At 46.4% G+C, this 24,918-nt stretch overlaps 1 protein-coding gene across 15 annotated transcripts in view; it reads left to right on the top strand.

The window, feature by feature from the left end:
* BNC2 (basonuclin zinc finger protein 2) overlaps window positions 1-24,918 on the top strand; it is a 460,115-nt gene that overhangs the window by 340,946 nt on the left and 94,251 nt on the right. The window lies entirely within an intron of this gene.

The raw sequence follows: 24,918 nt of genomic DNA, 5'->3' as shown, positions 1-24,918 counted from the left end.
ATTGGCTCCCACTGTTTATCAAGTCTGCCACACCCTCCCCACCCCTGTAAAAATCCACAGGGGAGTGAGAAAGCTTCAGAAGGCCTCCTTTATGCCAGCTCAGCCTTTGAGCTCTCTGCCAGCACCTTCATCTCTTCATATGTTTCTAGCGAAGGTCTAACATGGAACAAACGCCCGACAGCAATGGAGACCAGATGCCGGTATTTCTTCTCTGTCACTTGGCTGCTGAGCAGATGGAATTTATATCAGTCGGGCATGCTAGGAGGAAGGGGCCGTGGCAGCCAACATGTGGAACTGGGGCTGAGTGACATTTCTGCTAATGTTTTGTCCTTGTAGAACATTATGCTTCCTCTTTGCTTATGAGCTGTGGTTTTCCTGACTCAGACGCGGTTCCAGCTCCAGCTGGAATGGCTGTCCTCCTTCCCCTCTCCCTCTGGTCCCCCTCTTGGGGAGTGCTGGGAGCGATGGAGGAGGAGTGGGCCGGCACAATGGAGCTCTTTATTAAAATACCTGACATCTGTATGCAATGCACCCAGATCTTCCTCGCCCAGGCCGAGGAATGCAGCAGGCATCACCAGCCAGTCACTGTTCGTCTCGGGCCGTGTGCTTGTTGGATTTGGACAACGAGAGAATGCCTCTAGAGAAAGAGGAGGGCCTAGAGCATGTTATTGGAGGGGGATGACTTTTAATCCCCCCTCCCAGGAAGCATTGTCACAGACAGGCCTGAAAGATGAGTGTCTCAAGGCAGATGCAGCCGTCACATGGGTTTCTTCCTGTGGTTTCAAAATCACTATCCCAACTTTCTTTCCACACACATTAAAAAAAAAAAGGTGTTTTTTTTTTTAATGGTCCCATCAGAAAACACAAAAAGCCCATTGGCCGTGACACACAGCTATAATATTGGTGACTACTTTTGGTAGAATTAGCACTTTTTAAAAAATCTCAAAATTTCAAAGACTCTACAAGAAAAATATAAAAGACAGTTTTTAAATGTATAAATATGTATATTTTTAAAAGGACAGTTGTTCAGTCCCTAATTCTAGTCCCTCTTTAGAGAAAAGTACTACATGACTGAATAAATGTCCACATATACAAATCAATCTTGTTCGTTCCTCTGATGGCATGTGAATCATTCATATTCTCCGTATGAAGGGCGTGTACATAAAACAGTGCTATGTTAACACATTCATTCTTAAAACACTAAAGAGATCATGAGATTGCAGCTCACATTGCAAAATTAATAGCTTTCCCCACTTCCACGTAGTCGAATCCCTTTATTTCTTGGTGGAAATGTGAGGTTTCGACAGGGGTGCCCATGAACGTGGGAGAGGTGATCATGCAAGTGAATGGCCTACTTTCACCTCTTCATTTTAAGGAACAGCTTTGGCCAGACTTTCCTGGTCTCTCCCAAATATATTGGCCATGTATAGAATACTGCGAAGGTTCTAGAAAATTTTAGATTGGCATGGCCATTTCTTGATTTTTCAGGCAACCTGACCCCTGACATTTTGGTATTTTAACCCTTCCTTACTAGAGAAGCTCCTCCTGTGTCTCACTTCTCAGTATGCTGTGAAACTACCCCCGTGTCCCCTGGGCTTGGAGTAAACCCACGGAGGTAAGTGGAGCGCTCTTTGAGAGTCCTGAGTCTGTCTTACAGCTAACTCTTTGAAAGTCTGTACTCCAGTGCTGGTTTGTTATCTAGAGCCGCATGTCATCGCGGGCACAGAATTGTTTAGCTACAGAGTGCATCAGCCAGGTATAAGGACATCCCGAAACCCAGAGTGTGTATGCGTAGTTTCTACATGGAGCGTGGCATCTGAACCACACAACCAGCTTTCCCTTAGCATTCCAGCGCAAGCTATCTTTCTTAGAAACGAAATACCGCATAGACTCGTGTATAAGCCGGGGTTTTCAGCGCAAAAAAATGTGCTGAAAACTGGGGTTCGGCTTATACACGGGTCAGTGGCATGAATGGATGTCATCTGGTCAAGCCCAGCTAACAAAAGGAGGAAATCTCATGAAGCCTGACACAGAGTGAATAGCAAAGTGGGTTCGAGATGCATGGGAAGACATTCCAGAAGACATGGTGCGACGTGCCTTCCAGAAATGTAGTATTAGTAATGCTATGGATGGCAGTGAAGACTGCGCTTTGTATGAAAATGACAGCAGTGATGGTGATGACGGCGATCTCAGTGAGGACTGCGTCTATGATGACCTCACACCAGCTGAAGCTCTGCATTGGGATACGGATGATGTTGAGGAATCCAGTTTTGAAAGATTTTTTTCTTTACATTTTAGCTTGGTTGCTGATTGAGCTCAGGGAATAGTACTCTTAAGGTATCATTGTTGATACCTTCTTGTTTTTGTTGAACCTATTTTCCACTTACTGTGCTGGTTTACTAATGTTAAATGACTTGTCCTTTTATTTATGTTTTTTATTTAAAATAAATATTTAAATACATTACCCCACTGGCGTCTCAATTTTTAGTAATTTTATTTTCATTTGTTTTGATTATTGAAACCCACCCTAGGCTTATTTATACTCGAGTCAATCAGTTTTTCTGGTTTCTCAGGTAATAATTAGGTACTTCATCTTATACTTGGGTCGACTTATATTCGAGTATATACGGTAAATCTAATTACTTAGATCAGGCTGCTTAGGAGACAGGGCTATTTCTCTCCCTTCCATTGTCTCTCCTCCCCCCATGTGCTGTTCTGATAATATCCTACTCCTTGCTCTCCAAACTCTTGTCATCTGAACACTCACTGTCCAAACATAGACCGAGGTAGATTTGGGAGGAAGAAATGTCTGGACACCCAACTATGCCTGCTTTCCAGAGGAATGGGTGGGGTTGCCGGGGGCATGGTGTCTCTGCTCTCACTGGAGGCTGATCTACCAATCTTTCCTTGTTTAATTTTGTACTTAACCTTGAGCCCATGGCTTTTCATCTTGGTCAAGATTTTTCCTCATCTCCTCTCTTCCTCTCAAGATCTGTTCACATAATGAACACAAGTCTTCTGTGTTTCTTTCCTGTGCCCATCAGATCTGATCAGGCTTTCTTCCAGCCTGGGGAACTCATGTCTTTTGGAAGTGGAATTTTGGAGGTAGAATTGAGGAATCTGTCAGGGAAGTTAGACTCTTGGCTCAAAGTTCCTCCAAGGATCCTGGAATCTAACCAGGTGAGCACATCACACTGAAGGGAGAAGGCCCAGAGGCTGTTGTGCAAGAGTCTGAGTGTAGTAGCCACGACCTGCGAGTGTCTGTGTAGACTTCCTCCAGGAAGACCCTTGAGTGTGATTTGTTTGGTCCAGAGACTTATGGTACCAGGCCCAGGCCCACCAGCTCTGTGACTGTTGGCTGGGCAGAGTCATCTTTCCTCGATTGTCCCCCAAGAAGTCTTTGGGATCATATGCCAGTGTCTGTGTCTTTCTCTTACCAATTGCAGGCTTGGTATGCATTTGAACAACTTGTTCAACCTGAGTTGAAGCCCATCTTTCTCTTTTTCAAAACAGAAATAATGTTTTGGCTTTTCAACCCCAAAGAAACGAAGATAACACTATATGCTGTGGGTAGTGTTTCTCTTGATGGCTGACAAGGCCACTTTTAGGGATCATCTCCTCCATCCCTGGACCTAAGTAGATGTGCTGCGTTTTGAGCGCAATCCCTTTGACTAAATTGTGTTGCTGCCTACGGAACAGAATGTCTCCCTGAAGTACCATTCTCCATTCCCATCAGAAAACAAGAGACTGTCTTCACACTTTTGAAACCAGACATCCCAAGAGGACATCATGTAGTAAATCCGCAGCCAAGAGCGTTTGCCAGGAACACAGACCTTCAAATCTTCACCCTTTGGAGATGGCAAGCTCCCATCTTCAGGGACTTGACTTCGGAACCTTGAGAATCCATTTCCCTGTTCTTTGACTCCATCCATTAGAGCACTCTGCCTCTGGCTCTAGATTAATAACTTCCAGGAGAATCGCACGTGGTAGACCACCTGTGCTCCCCTCTGGTGGCATCATATTGCCCTAGGAGATGGATTCCCTGTTCACTCTCTGCTATGTCGTTTAATGACAGACGAGAGCAGGGCCAGCAAAGAGAAGGCTGAACTGAGCTCTCAGATTAAAATTAAGCTGAGACATTTGGGCAAGCATGGTTTCTCTTCTCAGTATAAGGACATGCTGATAACGTGTGTCTGTTTTGCTTGTGTGGCCAACCAGATGAGATGACAGGCACTTGCTTTCTGGTTTCATTGAAATAGGATTTCTGTACCTTCCCATCTGCATTCTTGTGTAATAGAGATCTTAGGGAAGAGGGGTAAAAAGTATAGTGGGCTCTTTCCTTTATCCAAAAAGATGAATTTTTTATTTTTAAATTTAGTTTTATGATAACAGTTTTATAAACAATTCAAGCCACACAGAAGTATATATATATATGAAATTGAATAGTTATACTGTTTCCACCCCCTGTCCCAAATTTTATTCTCAATAGGTAACAGGTGGGGCCTGCTCCTTCCAGATCTGCAAGTGAAAGGGTTGGGTAGAAACTCTTAATGTAAGGGACTTGTCCCAAATGCCATCTGGCATCTGCAGGATCAGGTATGATTGAAAGTCAGTGTTGTCCATTATTCCGCACAATAACCAGCAAAGAGAGAAGGACCCCCGGCCCCTCCACCCACTGCTGACATCAATATGCTTCTGCTTCCATCAGTCGTACACTGCACCTCTGTTTCTAGAAATACAACCCACCTCTCTTCCCAACATTAAATAAATAAAACGAATTTTTGCCTCCTCTGAGACTTGTAGGAAGGAAGCAAACTCGTGAACTGTCGCACTGCAACGAAGAGTAAACTGTGCATTGCTTCACAGACATTTTTTTTAAACGTCTTTAAAAACAGTTTTTTGGACAGAGAGATTGATTTGCTAGTTAAAATCCAGAGTCTAGGACTCTGCCTCCCCTCTTATCTCTTCCTTTTCCTGGCAAGCAGGTCAAGTTAAAACACACTCATGGGCAGATCTAGACTGTACTTTCTGGCAAAGATAATATTTAATCTGAGGTACCACAAAATCTCGAGTACAGTGGGTAAACACTGCAGTCAGTGCCAGTATCTCAGTGTACAGTAACATATCCTTGCCTTGCATTTTGCTAAGACTGACTAACTTTTAATTGCCTTGCCTATGTTAAAATCAGAAAGAAATGGCCTTATAGGGGTATGTTAAACTCGGTCTCACCGCTGCAAGCTGGGAGCCAGGTTGCCCTCCTCCCACCAGTCCCTTTCCTCCTTCACAGCACAGATCCTTACACCCAACAGCGAAGAGCCCTCCATAAATTTGAGTCTTATCTCCATCTGAAGGCACCACCCTCGTTGTGGGGGAATGTGGCCAGTCTGCAACCTCAGTCCCTTTGGAGCAGCACAGAGTGCCCCATCGTTGGCCCTGCCTGGGTATCATCACTGCATGTGTCACTGTGGCATTCCTGGGCGCCGTTTATAGAGTGCTGCCCCGGACACGGGTCATGTCACCGTGGAGCTGGCCATCTTAAACCAGTTTTGCTTTTTCCCCTCCGAATCAAAGAACCCAGGAACATCTTGTTATCGTTGCCTTCGTTTAGCATTAGAATCACCTGATCTTGCTTTTCTGCATTTAGGGCTAAGTAAAGGGTTATATATTTCACTGGGCGAATGTAGGGTTTTAGACTTAGCCGAGTCGCACAATTTACTAGGTGTTTGTTTGTTTGTTTGTTTGTTTTAACAGAAATTCAAATGTAGCTCCAAAGTCTCCACATGCTGTTTTTAAAATGACTTTGCCATTAGGATAACGGATGTTGTTGTGCTTGCTTACTGGCATAACAGGAGGGTGTGCGCCAGACAGAGGTGGCTTTTAGAGATCTCTCAAGCATCTTGGAGTCCTCGTTTGGAGTGCTGAGTTCGCAGTGTGTGTTGTGGACACCAGTGAGCAATAAGTAATGCCTGTTTGAGTTTTGTCCAGACAAGGATGAGGTTTTCTACTACACAGTCTTGGGACCATTCTTCTCTACCCTCTAGGGTCGCTGTGAAGCCGAAGGGACTGGATGGCAGTGAGTTTTTGGTGTTACCCTAGTTTGCATTAGATCTCATGAGCTATTTGGAAGCCTGCATAATGGTTACTCATTGTAAAATAGCTTTGGCCCAAAGCAGGGTTAGAATGCTCAGATTTTTTTATTTAGTAAGTTCCCTACAGTTGGGAGACATCTGAGCATGTGGCTTTGCAAGCATGGACCTTGCAGAGCAGCTTCCTGAGGTGGCCTTGCCCGGACATAACACACATTAGCTCAGCCTTGGGAGGGTTTAGGGGGAAAGGAAGAAAGAAAACTGCACAAAGAAAACACATTTTAATATCACTGAATATTCATAAGGCCCCTGTGGCCTGGGGGCTGGAAGCACAGAGAAGCCGTGTGTTTACCAGGCCACCCGAAAGGCAAGAGGGCATGAGGCACTTATAAACAGTGGCGCTGCACAAGCAGTGTTGTCTTTGAAAAGTTTTCATTTCCCCTTGAATCAGCTACAGTCTCTTACTTACGGTCACTGCAGTTTGCAATCTCTGGCAGACGGCTTTTTCCTTTTTTGGTAGTGGTAGTCTGACTCTGCACCCCCCCCACACACCCCCCTTTTGGAAGTGTTTTCCTCTCAAACTGCCATTATCTCCCAAACCTGTTTCATGTTATCATTGTCAGATGCCTCTTCTCTGTGTTTCTTAGAACAAAATGTGATGATGTATATATACATATATATATGAAAAATTTTAAAGCATGGAATTGAGAGTCATATGGTTATAATTTAAGAATGTCAAGCTTGATATTTTCCCCCCTGAGGGGTGGGGGAGGGCGGAAAGCCGTACCTTTTTCTCTGGGCAGTGAGCTAGTTGTAGAGACATCAAAGCGAATGTGCACTGGATCACCCCCACCCCACCCCACCCCACCCCCCAACCACATCATTGCCAGCTGTGGCGTTTATGATCAGAGGCAGGAGTTCCAGACACCTCCGAGTCCTTGCTAAGCGTCAGATCTTTAACGGGACCCATCTCAACTGAGTGACACTAAACAGACAGCCAGAGGGGAGTTGGTGGGACGGACCCAGATAGGGGGCCGGGGTAAGGGAGGCTTTGTTGCCTGGTGCACTCGCCAGCCAAACTTTGTAACACACTCTGCTAATGCCAGGCTGCAGGCTGCCCAGAGGCCCTGCAAGATGCCTTTCAGTGCCACTTTCATTAGCCAAGGGGTGATGAGAGCCCAGCAAACACAGCCCGATCTGCGTCTCACCCAGTGCAGCGATGCCTCCTGGAGGTCGCAGCCCAGTCAGCTCTGACACCGCGATGGCCAGCACCTACTCCCGGGTTCCTAGGGCTGAGGTAGTGCCTGTACTTCCAAAGCGCACGGCACATGCCACTGCGCAGAATCCCCCACGGGTGCTTCCCCTGTAATGTTACCACTGATCACTGGTCCTGTTGATGAAGGGAGACTGCAAAGCGTCACCAGGACGGAGAGCAGCCTCTGGGATGTTCTTTTACCCCACCGTCCATTTCCCCCTGGGTCACTATAGCAGCGGGGCCGCTTTAGGAGTTTACAAAGCAAGATAGGATGGCAGACTTCGAGATCAGTGCGGCGGACTTGGGGTTAGCTATCTGGGGGTTCATACTCTCGGGAGGACAGAGGTTGTTTCTGTTATGACCACTAGCAGGAAAGGAGGAAATAGTTGGATTGACAAGGAGGAGCATTTCAGTACAAAAGAATGGTTGGTTGGTTGGTTGGTTGGTTGGTTTTCCCAAATCATCATGAGATAGACGATTTGCTCATGGTTCCGTGTGACTATAGAAATTAAGATGCTTCAGAAGAAAACTGTTACTACAACTGCTAAAAAAAATGTTATCCGTGGGAAGGCAATGAGATTTGTGTACCAACTCAGATGGTAAGTAAAGAGGAAAGGAAACGTGTGCATTTCATCTCAAAGAGACGGGTAACAGATTGCAAGCACAGGACTGCTTTTAAGAACTTCTCCTTGATTACCCGTCTCCCCAGCCCCCAAGAATTCTCTAAACAGTTAGATGTCAAGGCCAGTTGAAAACCAGATGAGGAAGGTATGCATATAAGAGGCCAGCTTTGCCTTGTTGTCTGCTCTCCCAGCCTGAGTTTCCCCCGGGGGCCTCCCAGCTCCTCCGACCATGGCCATCGATGTTTAAGCAGCCGTCCTCCTTGCATGGTCAAAGGCACAGTGGTTCTTTGTGACACTTTTCAACCAAGTCATTCTCAGGCTGTGTGGTTTGGAGGCAATGGAGGTAGCACATCATTTGACCACGGGTGATTTGGCCTGGGCAAGGGTGTGCAATTGGGTCTGTTGTCTCACTGGGAACCTCAGTGGTGTCAGGTTTCTGCCAGAAAACTGTGATCCCCCAGCTAAGTGAGTCTTGCTTACCTCCTGAAAAGCATCATTCATTTCGGACCTTGGCAGATGCTAATCGTTCATCTCACAAGCCTGAAGCACACTGTATGGTACAATAGTAGCCTACTGTCGGAACCTCAAAGGGTCAATGAAAACTTAGGCCTCTGGAGGACAAGACACTTGGGCTAGATCTTGGATCTCAGCCTTTCCCAATCACTGACAGTCAGGACAGCTCTTTTCTTCTTCTTAAATCACCTCCAGTCTTCAGTCTGCTGTTCTTTTCCAACTGCAACTGCTGGACAACTCTAAATAGCATCACGCCCTTCAGGGAAGATCTTGCTCATTGTCGGCTCCTTTCTGTCCTTCCCTTTGTCAGCACTTGATGAATCTCGTCTTGGGGACTTTTCCTCAAGTCTTAACACTCACCTCTTCATGAGACTCCTTTAACAAGATTCTCAGATTTTCAGGGAAAGGCAAACAAAAATGTCACCATTCTTCAGGAGCTTTATCTTACACAGGGAGAGTTAATTATGCCCTAGGGTAGTGCTATATCCTTCCCCAGGCAAATGTGCCCACTAATTGATGTTTAGGATGTTTTTTCCCCCTTTGATTTAAAAAATAATAATAATGTTATGTTTTCATATAAAACTATTCTTAATAGTTTTTATAGAAACCCTTAAAACTTCAAAGTTTTTCAGGATACTTAAGCTGTGCTATGTCCCCATACTAGCACTGCGAATAAAGGTATGAAAGCAAAACAACAAAGTGGTTTTATTTGATGTGCCTGTGGCATCCCGCAGCAAGTCGGTTCAGTCTGTTTAATTGTGCAGTTGCCCAGCGAGGTACTGCTTGATTGTTTTCTTGACCTTTGATAGTCGGCCTGGTTGCTCTGTGTCAGCATTGCCCATTTTACAGCTTATGTAACTGAGGCAGGAAAGGAACCTCATCACTCTGTGAATCTTTGGCCTGAGGAGGATGACTCCTGGATGCTTTTGTGTCTGCAGTAGCACCTTCTTAAATTACACAGTTTATTTACCACAGCTTAAAGTGATGTCACCTGCTTTTTAAAGTGCCCACTTCTTCTCCTTTGGAGCCAGCTACACCAGCAGTTAAGAGTCCTAGTGCCCTTTTGAGCATTCCATGATCCTACCACCTCGAGGAGGTAGACAATGTCTAAATAATGAAGAAGATAAAGTTTTTCATCTATTGTTTCGTTTTTGAAGGTGGGTGTGTGCACTCGGGTGTAAGTGTAGGTACAGCTGTAGATTAATTCACGGGCTTAATAAATACAAGTTCCCCCTTAAATCTTGACTCTGACTATTTGCATCAGTAATCCTAAATAGTGTGCCACAATGAGGCTTTTAATGAAAGCACAGCTGATGGAATTGAAAGTGTATGTCTTAGTAGGTTTGAGGTTGATGGACACACAGGCACACAGATGCATTGATGTAGTTGTCTTATGCTTGTTTAAAATGGTATTTGTGTAATGCAACAATAAATATCTTTGTTTATTTTTGCAGCTAGAGGACTTGGGCTATATTTTTTAACTTCTGGAGATAAGTCAGAACAAACGTACTGATCACCATTTTTAGAATTTCTGAGAAAGTCTTTCTGTCATAGAAAAGCTGGGGTTTGAGTTAGCGTCTCCCTGCATGGGTGGAGGAAATGAATGATTCCTGACAGTCCTAGAGCACAGCAAATGTGTCCCCCCCCCCCGTCCCCCCTATATTATAGTATGCCTCCCATCACCACTGCCCAGACTGAAAGAATGGTGGGCACATGTGGTCAGTGAAGTTCCCTGCCCTTCCATTTGATACCAAGGCCCCGCCATGGCCCTGAGCCATGTCCACCAGCATTGATGACACCGATAAAGGTGTGTCTGCCATGATCTGTCTTAGAAGAAGTACAGTCAGGATGCTTCTTCCAAGCGAGGAAGGAGAGACTTCATCGCACGTACTTTGGACATGTTGTCAGGAGACACCATTCCCTGGAAAAGGACAGCATGCTGGGTAATGCAGAGGGCCAGGAGAAAGAGGGAGGCCCTCGGCGAGCTGGATTGGCACAGTGGTTGCAACAATGGGCTGACACATAAGAACTGTGAGGGTGGCGCACGACCAGGCAGTGTCTCATTCTGTTGTACAGCGGGTCGTTATGAGTTGGAACCCACTCCCTAGCACATACCACCACCACCACCTCCATCATCACTACCACCACCACCACCACCGCCACCACCACCACCGCCATCACCACCACCACCACCTCCACCATCACCGCCACCACTGCCACCACCTCCACCACCACCACTGCCACCACCGCCACCACCTCCACCATCACCACCACCACCACTGCCACCACCTCCACCATCACCGCCACCACTGCCACCACCACCACCTCCATCATCACCACCACCACTGCCACCTCTACCACCACCTCCACCATCACCATCACCACCACCACCACCTCCACCATCGTCACTACCACCACCTCCACCATCACCACCACCAGCGCCACCTCCGCCACCGCCACTGCCACCGCTACCGCCACTGCCACCACCACCCCCACCTCCACCTCCACCAGCACCTGCCAAAGGCAGTCAAGTCAGTTCCAACACATGACAACACCGTGGTGTGTGTGTGTGTGTGTGTGTGTGTGTGTGTGTGTGTGTGTGAGTTAGAAAGAACTCTGTAGCATCATTCTGATTTTTTAAAAGTAGATTGCACTGATATTTTTTTGAAGTGGATTGCCTGGCCTCTCTTCTGAGGCATTTCTGGATGGGCTTGAATTGTTAAACCTAATAGCCCTTCATACTGCCCTGCGACTCCGATAATGCATGGAGGTCAGTTCATTTCCCTGGGGATTTCATGCACACCTGCCCTATCCTGTCCCATTCCATGGGTCGAGAGTCATATAGGATTCAGAAATCAGGAATACTTAGCACCTATTTATTTCTGACTCAGCACACGCTATTAACCGAGTGTCAGGCCCTGTATTTGGTGAGCTCCTCTGGAGTTTGAGTCTCCTAGCCTTACTGACACGAGACTCGGCGTCTGAGACCAACAGCAGGAAAGAAGGCCCCTGGAAGGAGGTCTGGGAAACGTGTTTGCAACCAGCCCATAACTTGCTTCCTGCCCTTTCATTCCCTGATTCCATCTCACAGTCGTACTCAGCCGGCCTTGCTTTCCTTCCCTAACCAAGTAGGAGCCTCCCCTTTCAGTGTCTGACTCTGCACCTCTAGGAAAGCACCAGCCAGGCAGAAAGGAAGCCAGGATGAAGGCCCAGCAGGAGGGTTTCCACCCAGTGAGGCAGTTGGGCACTTTCCCCTCAGTACAGATGATTGATGACCTGTGGAAAAGACAGTGGGCACTCGGGCCGGCCTCTCGAAGGCCACTTGTGTGGCTAACACTCTCTTGATTGCAGCGGTCTCCGTGACCTTGGCAGTGTGGTGTGACTCACAGGCTGGCTGGGAGGAATTGTTCCTGAACAGTTCCTCCAACATCTGAGGTACAAGCAGGTCTTTGGAGTCCTTTGTTTAACACCAAAAGGAAGAGACAGTGTAATCCACTTATGACCTCCAAACAGACATGGCTATTCATGAATGCCTCACACTAGAATTCACGTTAATTGCAGGACTGTAAGAAAGGTCTCAGCAGGTCATGGCAGGTTAAACACTCTGTCCAGTCACCCCATGTCTTAGAAATGCGTGCAGAGGGCTGAGTAGTCCTCCTTCAGCGAGTGACTGACTCCACTTTGATCTCCAGAGGTTCTTCTGAGAAACCAGAACTGCTGTTTTGCTTGGTCAGAGTACACTTTTCATCTTTCCCGGATTAGAAATCTGGGCGCTTTTTGGAATCCCTCCTCTTTTATCGGAGCCCTTACACGTCTGTAAGGCCAGGTTAGGCACGTTGCCCTCTTCTCCATGATGTGCCGTCTGGGTCGTCTGTAACTGGGCAGGGCAGCCCCCGAGCAGGCCCTTTCTTCCTACATAATGTTTCAGGAAATGTTTGAGAGGCTCTGGATTGTCACACCGATACTATCCATGAAGTGTATTGAGCAACTTGACGTCTGCAGGGTCCTTGCTCCTGAAGATGAGAGTGTGCTGTGCTTCCAGCTCCCCAGGACTGCAGAGCAGCTGTCCTGGGAGAAATGCCTGCAGGCCTTGTGCCAACGTGACACAGCACCCAAGCCGAGATGTACGTGTTAGAATCTGAGGATGTTGGTGGGGAGGTGCGCCAGACCCGAAGCTCCAGGGCCGATGGCCTCCTTGGGCATGGCTTCCTGAAGGCAGTAGGGTCTGTGATCGATCTCCAGGGTAGGCCTAGGAGAGGACTTGGGAAGATGGAGTGGTGAGCATTCTGGGTATGGAGATGAAGGAGATGCAAAGCATATACGATGTTGCTGCTGTTTTTGTTGTCAGGTGCCATTGAGTGGATTCCGACCCATAAGCACAACAGAATGACACACTGCCTGGTCCTGCGCCATCCTCACAATTGTTCCTGCCCTTGAGCCCATTGTTGCAGCCCCCATATATCGATAAAACAAACTCGCTGTCATTGAGTCAGTGCTGATTCATAGTGAGCCTCTGTGGGTTTCTGAGACTGCACTGTGTACAAGAAGAGAAAGTTCAGTCTTTCTCGCAAGGAGCTGCCGGTGGTTTTGAACTGCCGCCCTTGCAGATCATAGCCCCCGCTCTTAACCTCGATACCACCAGAGCTCTTCCACCAAATACAGATAGAAGCAAATTCTTTCCACACGTAGAAGGCAGAAGCTCTGGGTGGGGAGAAAAGCTGCTTTCTGAAGGGGGGGCTGGTGCACCGTCTCTAAGATCGGGCCCTGGGCAGTGAAGAGCCGATGAGAAAGGAGCTGTAGATGGCTGTGATAATAAGACCTGCCTGGGAACTAGCAGTCAGGTGTGAAGCTCATTCAGGTGTGGAGAAATTAGGGGGACTCTCTTTTTCAGTCATCCAAGCCAAACACATACATGGCAGAAATAAAACAGAAAAAGGGTAGAGGTTGAAAGACTTGTAGTGAGAGAATAAACAAGGATTCTGGTGGCGTTTTGTAGCGTCACTGCGAAGAGATGTAAGAAGGATGTCTATTATCCTTTGTATCATGAATTGCAAGATGTTGATGATTGAGTCTACAGGTTCCCACATACATGGTAGGGATACTACAAACTAAAAACTCTTTAAGACTTGCCTGGTGGGTTGGAAAATGTCTGAAATAACAAGTCCAAGACGTCTTCCACAGGAAGATGGAAAGAGAAGTCAGCCCCCCTCTAGGTTTTATAGCGGAACGTAAACATTGGTTTATGTGCTGAATTTTGGGCCAAGGCGCAGTGTGAACTTGGGGCATAGCACCTAAATATTAATTGACATTATCAGTCTCCAGTTTCACCTCTTTCAGTAGGCTGTAAATTTCCCAGGGACAGAGAAACTCTCTCATTCATTGTGGTATCTTTTATGCCTGAAAATATAATAGAGTTTTCGTGCTCATTGGGGATGCAGTGTTCCAGTAATGAAATGTTATCATGGTTGTTTTAAGAGCCCTAGTTGTGCAGTGGTTAAGTGGTTGGCTGCTAACTGCATAGGTTTATGGTTTGATCCCACCAGCTGCCCTGCGGGAGAAAGATGTGGCAGTCTGCTTCCATAAAGCTTTACCCACTGTCTTCTGGGAAATTCCAACTCATAATGACCCCACGGCATGAAGTAGGAATGCTCCACTGGGTTTCCCTATGGAAGCAGCTTGCCGTTACCTGTCTCCCACAGGGCACAAAGGGTATTTGAACCACCGCCCATTCTGTTAGCAGCCAAGCTCTTAAGCACTGCCCCACCAGGGCTCCTCCGTAAAGATTCACAGCCTTAGAAACGCCGTGAGCTACAGGCCCACGCTGCCCTAGCACATCCCTCTGAGCCAGAATTAGAGTCGACAACAGTGAGTCTGAGGTTTTGGGATTGGTCATGGTTCTTATTGTGTAACTCTGATTTGGGAAACTATGATCAGTTCTGCATCTTTGCGCAAATAAGGAAATATCCTCAATTGTCTTTGGGGGTGATCCTGATGCTCCAGGTAACTTAAGGCTTTTTATTAATTCCATAAGTGTCTATTATAGGCCTGCCGTAATCGAGATGTTGAGTAGGAAGAAAACAGATCCTGCCATCTAGCTTGTAGACTGAGGGAGAGATGAGATCTCGCTGTGAGAGAGGTAAGGCTGGGTAAAAACTATAAGTAAATACAAACAAGGACAGTGTTGGCTATCTGGATCAGTGCTGTAGCAGTGGAGCAAGTTTCCTTCTACTCCAGAAGATGAGGAGTTTTATTCAGGAGGCTCTCTGTGTCCGGGCTGACACGGGTGGGTGGATTTCTACTTCCCAGGTGGCAGGGGACAGGAAATCATGAGACTCCTATAGGAAAGTGCAGGCATTGAGTTTGGCTTGTGCATGGGGCCGTGATTAGTCACAGGGAAAAAAAGTGTGTTTTGTCCAGGACATTTCTTGATAAATGATGATGTCCTGCTGAAGGTCTTTTGAGATCCCATCCAAGGCTTAGTGGGTGGCCTGCACGGCACCTTCTTGCACATACTTCTGACTTTCCAAAAACTTGTTGCACATGTAAAAGTTTGTGCAATTCAGCATGTATTTTTAAACTTACACTTGACAGTTAAAAAGGTTGGTTTTGAGTTTTGTTTTGTTTTGCTGGGGGCGGGGGCGGGGGCGGGGGGGGGCAGTGGATCTTCCGTTTTCTGCCAAGTTTTAATGGGGGAAAGTTTGTGATCGATTTTTAAAAGCTTTCATGGACCAGTATCTGTGCCAGTGTTTTCAACTGGCTTTTTTTTTTCTGTCTGCAACTTACTAAATCTTTGGAATAAAAGTGAAAAAAGCTACCAGAAAGCCGCAATTAGACTGTTGCCTGGGGGATGGGTTTCTGGTCACAGCTCTTCAGAATACCTGAAAGAGATTGCAAATGTGGTTAATGAGCCTGTGTGTACCTGTGACCATCCTACAAACCTGTTAAAATCCATACCATGCCTCACAGCCTAAGGAATGGTTGTTCTGCTTGGGATGTTAGTATTATTTCAAGGCTCAGAGGCCATTTAAAAAATCTCTGATGGGAATTCATGGTTCTGTGCTTCAAAAGAGAACTTTCAGGAGCCTAGGGAGTATGGGGGCCATTCTGCCCTGCCCTAGCAGGTCCGGGTGAATCAGAATAGGCAACGGGATTTTCTCCTCCTCTTTTTTGTTTTTTTAGGGGAGAAATGTGTATCCATTTTTTTGGCGGGGGGTTGTCTAGAGTGTAACTTACAATATGGGACTTAGAACTTTTCTGATCGTCTGTCGGAGATTCTCTACTGCCTTTTGTAAACAGCTTTAAGAATTTCAAGCTTAAAATGGTCTCTCTTTAAATCTTGGCCTGCTTATTCTCCCTTTCCGCCCTCCAGGCAGTGTTCTGTAGATCTGGGTTGACTCTGAAGCCCAAGAGTTAACACAGCTTCGCGTCTATAAATCAGGGGACAGCTTCATTTTCAAAGTTATGTGTTTCCACCTTAACAGATAGCTCATCCTGGGGTCGGTGCCAGGCCCTGCCTTATCATGTAACCATCAGCGCTGCATACTGGAATGTTCTTTGTTTGGATTATTTACTCCTCCTATAAACAAAGATTAGAGTAAAAAATGTCTGCACTGGGGCCCTTGCAGTGCTGGCGTTTAGTTGAAAATCCCAGTAGCATGATGTAGGATGAAGTTTGCTACTTACAGGCAGGACGGCCTGACCTGATGTAAGAGTTGCATTCAGTGCCCGGGCCGCTTTACTTCATTTAGATGCTCTCATTTGACCTTCACAGTAGCCCTGAGAGATACAACTCTGTTCTTCCCATGCTGTAGATGAAGACCCTTATATCATTTCTGGCGTGATTCACATAGTTCCTGAATGGTGGCCACCAAGGATCCCGGGTTGGCGTAGTGGTTACATGTTGGGCCACAAGATGAAAAGTCAGCCAGCCCTTTGCAACCACCAGCCGCTCCTGAGGAGAAAGACGGGAGCTCTACTCCCATACAGACTTAGTCTCAGTGACTCACGGGGACACCTCTTCCCTGTCATATAAAGGTCACAACGAGTGAGCATTGGCCGGATGGCCGTGAATTTGGTTTTGTTTTTGCAATGGCGAAGAATTAGGTTTCAAGTGAAAGCTTTTAGCTCCAAGTCCGCCTTTGCCCTGTAGTTGATTCCAACCCGTAGTGACCTCGTAGGGCAGAACAGAATGGGCCTGTGGCGTTTCCAAAGCTGCGTGGGTCAGAATTGGTTGGATGGCAGTGAGTTTGATTTGGTGTCATCTTTATGGAAGTTGACCACATCATTCTGCAGAGTACCTGAGTGCTTTAACCTCATTGTCACCTGCTGGTTTTTAAAACAGCTCCCAAGTTGCTACTTGGTAACTCGTTAACTTCCCTAATTTAAAGAAAGAATTTGCTTCTCAGAATGTAAAAACGGGGCAGAATTACCATTGGCCAAGTCATCTCAAGATGAACTACATCGCAGAAGCTCTTCAAGCCACTTGTCTTGTTTGGAATTGCTGTAATCATGAAAAAGTAAGATAATTCTTACATAATATTTGGGATCGATTCATAGAACTAAAACAGTTGCTTCTAGGACCTCTAAGAAATTTGATTCTCACTAAATTTCCCAAATTACTGATTTCTTTTGAAAGATAGCTATCATGCAACTTTATGTGCATTTTCGAATGTAAGACAAGCACATAACTCCCATGGATGAGGAAACAAAGACTTTAAGGGATGTTGCCAAGGTGACATTCAGTAAATAGCACGTTGTCTTTGCAATAGCAACGGCTATAGATCATGTGCTACCACGTGAGTATTTGCCCCCTGGATTCTAAGGCTTGCCGGTACACGCTGGGTTTGTTTCCAAGGTGGGGTCTCTTCACTTCCTGACTGGAGGAAGTGCGTTTCCTCACGTGCTCCGAGGTTGTTTTTCTTCTGGAACTATATTTCCTGGATGAAACCCCTTGTACTTCATAATTATCACCATAAATATGCCTAATGGGCTTATTGGCATGTTAAAAATTGTGTCGTGTGGGCCCTTGAAGAGTGCCACATAGTTGCTAAATAGTGGTGCTTAAAATATTTATAAAGGGACCATTGATTTGTAGTTTGTATATCTATAGATAGATATTTATAACATTCTGGTCACAGATAAAAAGTTGAATAAATAATATCCTGCCTACAGTCAGCAGTGATAGTAAACCATTGCCAGGTATAACCAGATAGGCCTTACCTAGCCAGACTCCCTCAGATGATCTGGAATCAGGTGGTTGATGATGGGCTTCTTGGCCCTGGTTCACTTGTCTTTTGGGGTTTACTTGTTCCCCAGCTTGGAGGCTTCATTCTCTGATAAGGCCTAGTGAGTGTTGACAAATGCATCATTTTCCCTTCCCCTCTCCACTGGCTTTCCCCTGTGTATTTTGCATTTCTACTTTTGAAAATCAGAGTCCTTTAGCGTGGCAGTTAGATCTTAGGCCACCTTGTACGTGTGTGGGGGTGGGGTCTAACTTGTCATTTGGGGCACAGACTGATGATACCTCTTGGGAGGTTTGACTTTTTTGTGAGAGACACTTTGGACCCCTTTCCTCTCTCTTATGGAAGCCTTCCTCCTTGCTGGAATTCTGCCGCCAGGGGATGCTCTCCAACCCTCCAGGCTACTGGCCCTGGAAACCAACCTGGGAACGTTCAGTACCCTCCTCTGTTCTCACGAACCCTGGATCGAGACCGCTCTGCACCAGCCACCAGTGATTTCCCTGCTTCTGCCTCCCCTTTCCGAGTCATCAGCCTGCAGCTATGTGCGTCTGTGTGAAGAGGGCTCAGGTTTCCACTGGACCCAGGACTTGTGTTGGGCGAGGCATGGATGCTTCTTGGAGATAACATGACTTTTTGATAGAAAGGTCATTCTTATACATGTATGAGTCTCACTGGTTTTGTTTCTCTATACAACCCAGCCTAACACACTTCGAAAACCAAAAAAGAGTACAAAATTCTTGGGTGCAAGAATTGGAATTGCAAATTGGCCCTGGGTTCTCTCTCGTGTCCTTGGTCGCATTCATCGAGCAGGGGCCAGAGCTGGATCCTGGGAAAAGGGACATTTTGCCTCCTCTTTGGGCTTTCTGGAACATTCATTCTGTACCACACCTAGAGCTGCTAAGAAGTGGCGTTTGTCTTAATGATTTGCAACCAAACGGTGGGCGGACACTTGCATGAATTTCAAGAGGTCCCTCTTGGCTCAAACTTTCCCTTCTGTTCCTCCCTGCGCCATGAGTAGGAAACCATGGGCTCACTTCTACTTTGGATACAAAACGTTTATCTTGGGGCAAGAGATCATTCATTAAGCTGTCATGACAGTTTTCATCTGTGCTTTTGCAAAATCCTGTTGGTAAGGCTTCATTGATTCCGTTCCATTCTCATAAATCTGGGGTGTATTAGAATGGGCTTGCCATTGTTCTTACTTTAGGTCAGTTTGTGGGGCCACCGGAAACCACCTTAGGATATTGATGCACTTGTTTTGCCCGCTGTGGGATTAACCCCACCTCACTGTTGTTAAGGGAGGGCCTGGATTCCCATGTGCATCCGCTTTCCCTTTCAGCAGCGCGGCTCTCTTACTACGGATGCAAATCTTAGGAGAGCTTATGAAATGGAACAGGCACACAGCAGCAAGTGTGTGTCTCCCACAGTTCTGGTTAAGGCTGTGTTTCGAGCTTCCTAGTTGATTCTGCGGACTCTCAGACCTGCGGAGGGAACTGATTCTAAGTCTTAGCAGACAGCTGACTATCACAATGGCTTTCTTCAAGTGGGTGTCAGCCCAGAGACGAGGAAGGCAAACTCAGAGCATAGTGGGAAAAGGTACACCTGGACCAGTGTTCCTCAAGGTGTCCCACAAAGCATTCAGTCCACGGGAGGCTGGTAAAGGCAGGGTTCTATAAGGGTCCAATGGTTGGATGCATTTGGGAAAAGCTTGGGTTAAAAACAGCGGCTTCCAACTCCCTTTAAAATTTAATTAAAGAACCACTTGAGCTTTAACTATCCTAATAAGATTGTGTATTACCAAAGTTCTCAAACTCACTTGTTCATTGGGGTCTTTCCTGTGGCTGATATGTTACACAATGCATTCTAGAAAAATGTAGAGTCAAAATGATTCCCTTACAAATACAAGTAAGGCATGTAGGAGGGGCCTTCAGAGTTTATAGAAAGTCCCATTATCATCTCCTACTTACATTTTTTAACAAGCGCTTTACAGCGACCCCTGATATTTTCAGTATATAAGAAAATGGTAAAGTTTCTCCATAGCCCTCAGTGTTGCCTCATTTATTCTCTGCCCTTTAGCAACTCATCCCACAAACGAGTGGCTTTTGTTTTCAAGGGCGGTAGCCCCGGAGCGTTGCCAGGCCCCTCTGAGCAGCTGGTCATTCATCCCTTCTGTTGATTCCCTTTAACACAGAGAAGCGGGGGTAAACCCACTTAGCCATTCACAGTGGGATCAACTTCTTCATCTGAGCAAATAGGGAGAAAGGATTTATAAGATTCCTTTGTACTTCAGGAACCCTTGTGGTACAGTGGGTTAAGTGTTGGACTGCTAACCATAAGGTCAGTGGTTCAAATCGACCAGCAATTCCACAGAGCAAAGGTGAGGCTGTCTGCTCCCATAATGATTACTGCCCTGACAAACTCTGTGGAACAGTTCTACTTGGCTCTATAGGATCAATGTGCTTCAGAATCAACTAGATGAGCAGTTTTCAACCTGTGGGTCAAAAAACCCTATCATAGGGCCCCCCAAATTCATCACAATAGCAAAATTACCGTTATGAAGTAGTAATGACAATAATTTTATGCTGGGGGGGGGGTCACCACAACATAAGGAGGAACCGTATTAAAGGGCCGCAGTATGAGGAAGGTTGAGAACCACTGTACTAGATGGTAGTCAGTTTGACTTGGGCTTATTGTGTGAAGCATTGGTGACTCAGTGGTAGGGTTCTCACCTTCCATTGCTGGGATCCAGATTCAGTTCCTGGTGGTGCATCTCATGCCCAGCGACCATCCCTCTGTCAATGGAAGTTAACGCCTCTTTTTGATGGTAAACAGGTCTCAGTGCAGCTTGCAGATTAGATGGATTGGCAAGAAAGGCCTGTTGGTGATCTACTTCTGAAAATTAGCCAAGTAAAACCCAAGGAGTACAATAGGCTCAGGAAGATCGTGGCTAAGAAAATGGGCCTTCGTTTGTTTAGGTACCCTGGTGCTCCTAAAGATTGAAAATGGAAGCATGTCATCCATAAGCCTGTGTTCAGAAAACCTCAGTATCATAGGAGTTAGTTAGGTGGGTGGTTTTGAGAATGAAGATATTATAGACAGGGAAACTGAGCAATGGCTTGCTTTTCATATAAGATAATTCAGGAAGGAGCTGCAGGCCCACAGATGTGTCAAAGGAAGGAGAGATGGACTTGGTTTATGTAGGATGGACACCTGATGGAACGTTGTGTGATAAACATAAAACATTGGGTCATTTGAGACACTAATATAATTAATTAGCAATTAATTAATGCCCAGTTAGAGGCTACAAAGTCAGACTGCCTGAAAAGAGCACTAACATTTGTAATGTGAGAATATTATTAATAACAGCCACCTTAGGTGGTACATGAGCATTAAATGAGCTCACACGCAAGAGCTTAGCATCATACCCAGCAGTGGGGTTGCAGTAACCTTTAGATTACCAGGAGGTACCCCCTACAACCCAGAACTGCCCTGGGCAGAGTGGAGCTTTCATAATCCCCATTCTTCCCACTAGGCTCTGAGTTAGTGCTCCCTGGGAAGTGGCATCACCTGGGAGGCTTCTCTGTTAACAGTCAATTTTTTCATAAAAGTATTTTTGCTCAAACCATGTTGCTGTGATGGTCAATTTAAGAGAACAGTGTGCGGCTGTGAAATTTTGTTTCCTGCTTGGGAAAAATGCCACGGGGGAAACTCAAGCATACGAGTGGTTTTCTGTTGTAGAAAAAAAGGTGACGTGTCGGTTGATGAGAAACTTGTTGTGTACGTCCATCAACTTCTCAAACAGACAAAAATGTCGACCCCTTAGTACATTTGGAGTTCATTCCACCAGATCAGACTGTTAATCGAGCTTTCTACTTAGAGGTTCTTAAAAGATTACATAACAGTGTGCAACAAAAAAGGTCCAATTTGTGGCAGACGGTGGACTGGTTTCTCCACCACGACAATACACCTGCTCACTCAGCCATCTCAGTGTCCAAGTTTCTGGTAAAAAACAGCATGCCTTTCTTGCCCCACACACTTTACTCAGCTGACCTCACTCCATGCAACTTCTTTTTGTTTCCACAAACGAAGAGGGACATGAAAAGACTGCGATTCGACAATGTAGAAGAGTTGAGGGGAAAAAACAAACAGACGGAGGTGCCATCAGCCATCCAAACAGATGAGTTTGAAAAATGTTTCCAAGAATAGAATCGCAACTTTGACAAATATATTAAGTGCAATGGAGAGTACTTTGAAAGTGATACAATTGTTTTGTAAGAAAATTTAAATACATGTGTGTTTATTATGATCTGTTTAATAGCATTTGAATTTGTATACATGATGATTTTTAGAAATATGAACATGCTTGGGTTCTCTTCCCGCAGGTAAAGTGGTTCCATTTAGTAATAAATTGTCCCTAATACTGTCTTACTTACAGGTTGTACAGTGTATCCACAGGTATTTCACCTTTGACATCCATTAACCGGGGCCAGATGGTTGGAGTCTTATTTATAGAGCATCTTCCTGCCACAGAGGGGCCAAAGGGGACATAGGACACAACTTCTTCTCATTGTCAGTGACATTCCGATTCCCAGTAACGGGCATTGTGGTTCAAGACAGGAGAGAATTTTTGAAATTCTATTTGCAAATTCATAGCCCATGACTGGTGAGCTGTTTTCCCTGTGTATAACAGCTTTCCAGGTTCTCCAGTACGTAGTCCAGACTCTTCCCCTGGAAAATCATTGCTTGGTTCTCAGCTTAAAAGTCATCCTGCCTGCTGGCATCTCCTTAAACCTCAGAACTAACAAACAAACAAAAGCCCACTGCCTACTTTCAATTCTGACTCATGTTAACTCTATACGGCCCCTGTGGGTTTCTGAGGCTGTAACCCTTCATGGGAGCAGAAAGCTTCATCTACTCCTGAGGGGAGTCGCTGATGGTTTCCAACCTTTGACCTGCCAGTTAGCAGCCCAGTGTGCAACCCACTGCATACCGGGCCTCCCTTCTCCTTCTTGTAGCCAATCTAACTGCGGCTGCCTCCTCCTCTCTCTCAGGTCCCTCCTGCAGTTCCTCTCTGACACCTTCCACACTTGGCAAATGTGGAACCGCATGTCTGTTTCTATAATGGCCATGTCTCCCACGAAACTAAGCTGCAGAAGAGCAGAGAGCCTTTCTTTATATTATCATCTCCTGCCTGCATATTTAGCTCCAGGACCCGCGTGGCATGGTGAAGACCATTACTAAGTAGTTCCCTAGTGAATTAGAAAATCCATTTTCTCTGGTCGAAGTCAAAGGACGTGGTCTTTCATTTCCATTGAGAAACTGCGTTGTAGCTGTTGTTCTCGAGTTGATTCTGGGTCCCCGGGTATTACAGAGCCCACACTGTCCAGTGTCTGTCTTCTTCGTGGTGGTTAGTACGCGCACGTCGTCGTTGTTACCACTGATAGCAGCGACTGCTGTGTAGTCTTATTTAGTGTTCTCCATTTGTCCCCTCTGGGTTCTAATATCTATTGCAAAGGCCACGGGGAACCCACAGACAAAACTCACGATTAAAGGGCTTATTAAGGAAGTTAAGTTGCAATGTCAATGTGAAATGTTCAGGGGTGAGTTGTTATCAGGACATGTTACCCAGTTCTTTCAGATCTGCTAATTGATGCCCGGAGGGACATATCACTCCACTGTGTGCTTCAAACGGAAGGCATTCAGCTCAAGCTCAGTGGGTCAACATGTTTCTCTGAATTAAGTCCCGCCTAGGCACCAAATTCCCACAAGCCTCAGCTTAAAGGCATGTAGCTGGACTTCCATGGGTCAGCAAAGGCAATCTCACCAATTAGTGCCCAGAGGCACCCCACTCTGCAAGCCATTCTCCTGCACAAAAGTACTCAACTCGACCTGCTCATGGGTTGGGAAGTTCATCACGCTGGTCCATCCTCTGATTCCCGGGTCTGCTGGTGCTCCTCTCTCATGTTATGGCTCTCTTCTGGACCCAGGGAGTTCCTTTGCAGGGAGCTCAGGTTCAGAGGACATACTCCACTCCTGGTTCTTGCAGGAGTGAGGACCCCCCCCCAACCCCCGTGCTTCTCAGAGGGCTCATCTTATGCACAGCAGGATGGCATGACTGGGGATCCTGTTAGAAATCACTCACACGATCAGTATCTTCCCCTGCCTTTTTACCAGACCTACGGAGGGACGGTCCTTTGGTGGGAGTTGCAGAGTTGGACTAGAAGAGCCACAATAAATAACTCCCTGCACCGGCACCTGCTGTTTGGCCCCTGGGGCTTTATCTCTCAGCACCTGAGTGGACCTTCTGAAGCTCAGTTTTCATTGGCTCATTTTCAAAAGCAGATTGCCAGGCTCTTCGCCTCGACCTAGACCGCTGGAAGCCCCAACATCCAACCCCACAGCAACCTGCCAGCCACCACAGTATGACACACTGACAGGTGAAGTGCATTGCCAGTGACCGACACCATTAAAACCCCGAGTGCTGCACTTTGGTCCTCTTTAAAATGGACGGAACACCAGCTGTCTGCATCCACTTGCCTGGGACGTATGCCGTATGCATGAGTCGTCGCGACTGTGTGATGACTAACAATTAGACCGGGCTCTAAGCTGGGCACTCGGGGCGCCAGCTTCTCGCTCACTCTTTAAACCCTTCTCGCCCCAAAGAGTTCCGCTCCCAGCCTGCCCTTGGACAGTTGCTGGAGTGGTTTCTCATGGTCACCACAGGTAAACCGAACTCCCTGGACACCCTGCTCCACCACTAGAGGTGTCTCTGAGTGCCTCTGAGCAGCACTGGGCCACAGCCTCATCTGCATAGGCATCATTCTATTTTCAGAACCAGTATCATGGCAATCTAGTGCCACACTCACAATGAAGGCGGTGGTCACAGGGTGAAGCAAATACAGTCCAGTAAGTGGGGAGACGTCCATGGTTTTGTTGGTGGTGCTAGGTGCGATCGCGTCTATTTTGACACATAACGAATGCATGTAACAGGAGAACTGCGCCACGGCATTCTCCGGGCTGTAATTATCCCTGTGGGAGCAGGCAGACAGGTCTTTCTCCCACGGAGCTCATGAGGGGTTCACATTGCACAATTAACAGCCAACGTGAGCCCTGAAAATTTACCATTCAAGGTAGTGGCTTCTCTGGGCTTCTGGGAAGCATTTGTTTGAATGATCATCAATTTCTTTGATTCTTAAGTGCTT

Source organism: Tenrec ecaudatus, chromosome 10, assembly GCF_050624435.1.
Source record: "Tenrec ecaudatus isolate mTenEca1 chromosome 10, mTenEca1.hap1, whole genome shotgun sequence".
NCBI lineage: Eukaryota > Metazoa > Chordata > Mammalia > Afrosoricida > Tenrecidae > Tenrec > Tenrec ecaudatus.
The sequence above is the reverse complement of the archived record's forward strand: the minus strand, read 5'-3'. Positions and strand labels throughout refer to the sequence as shown.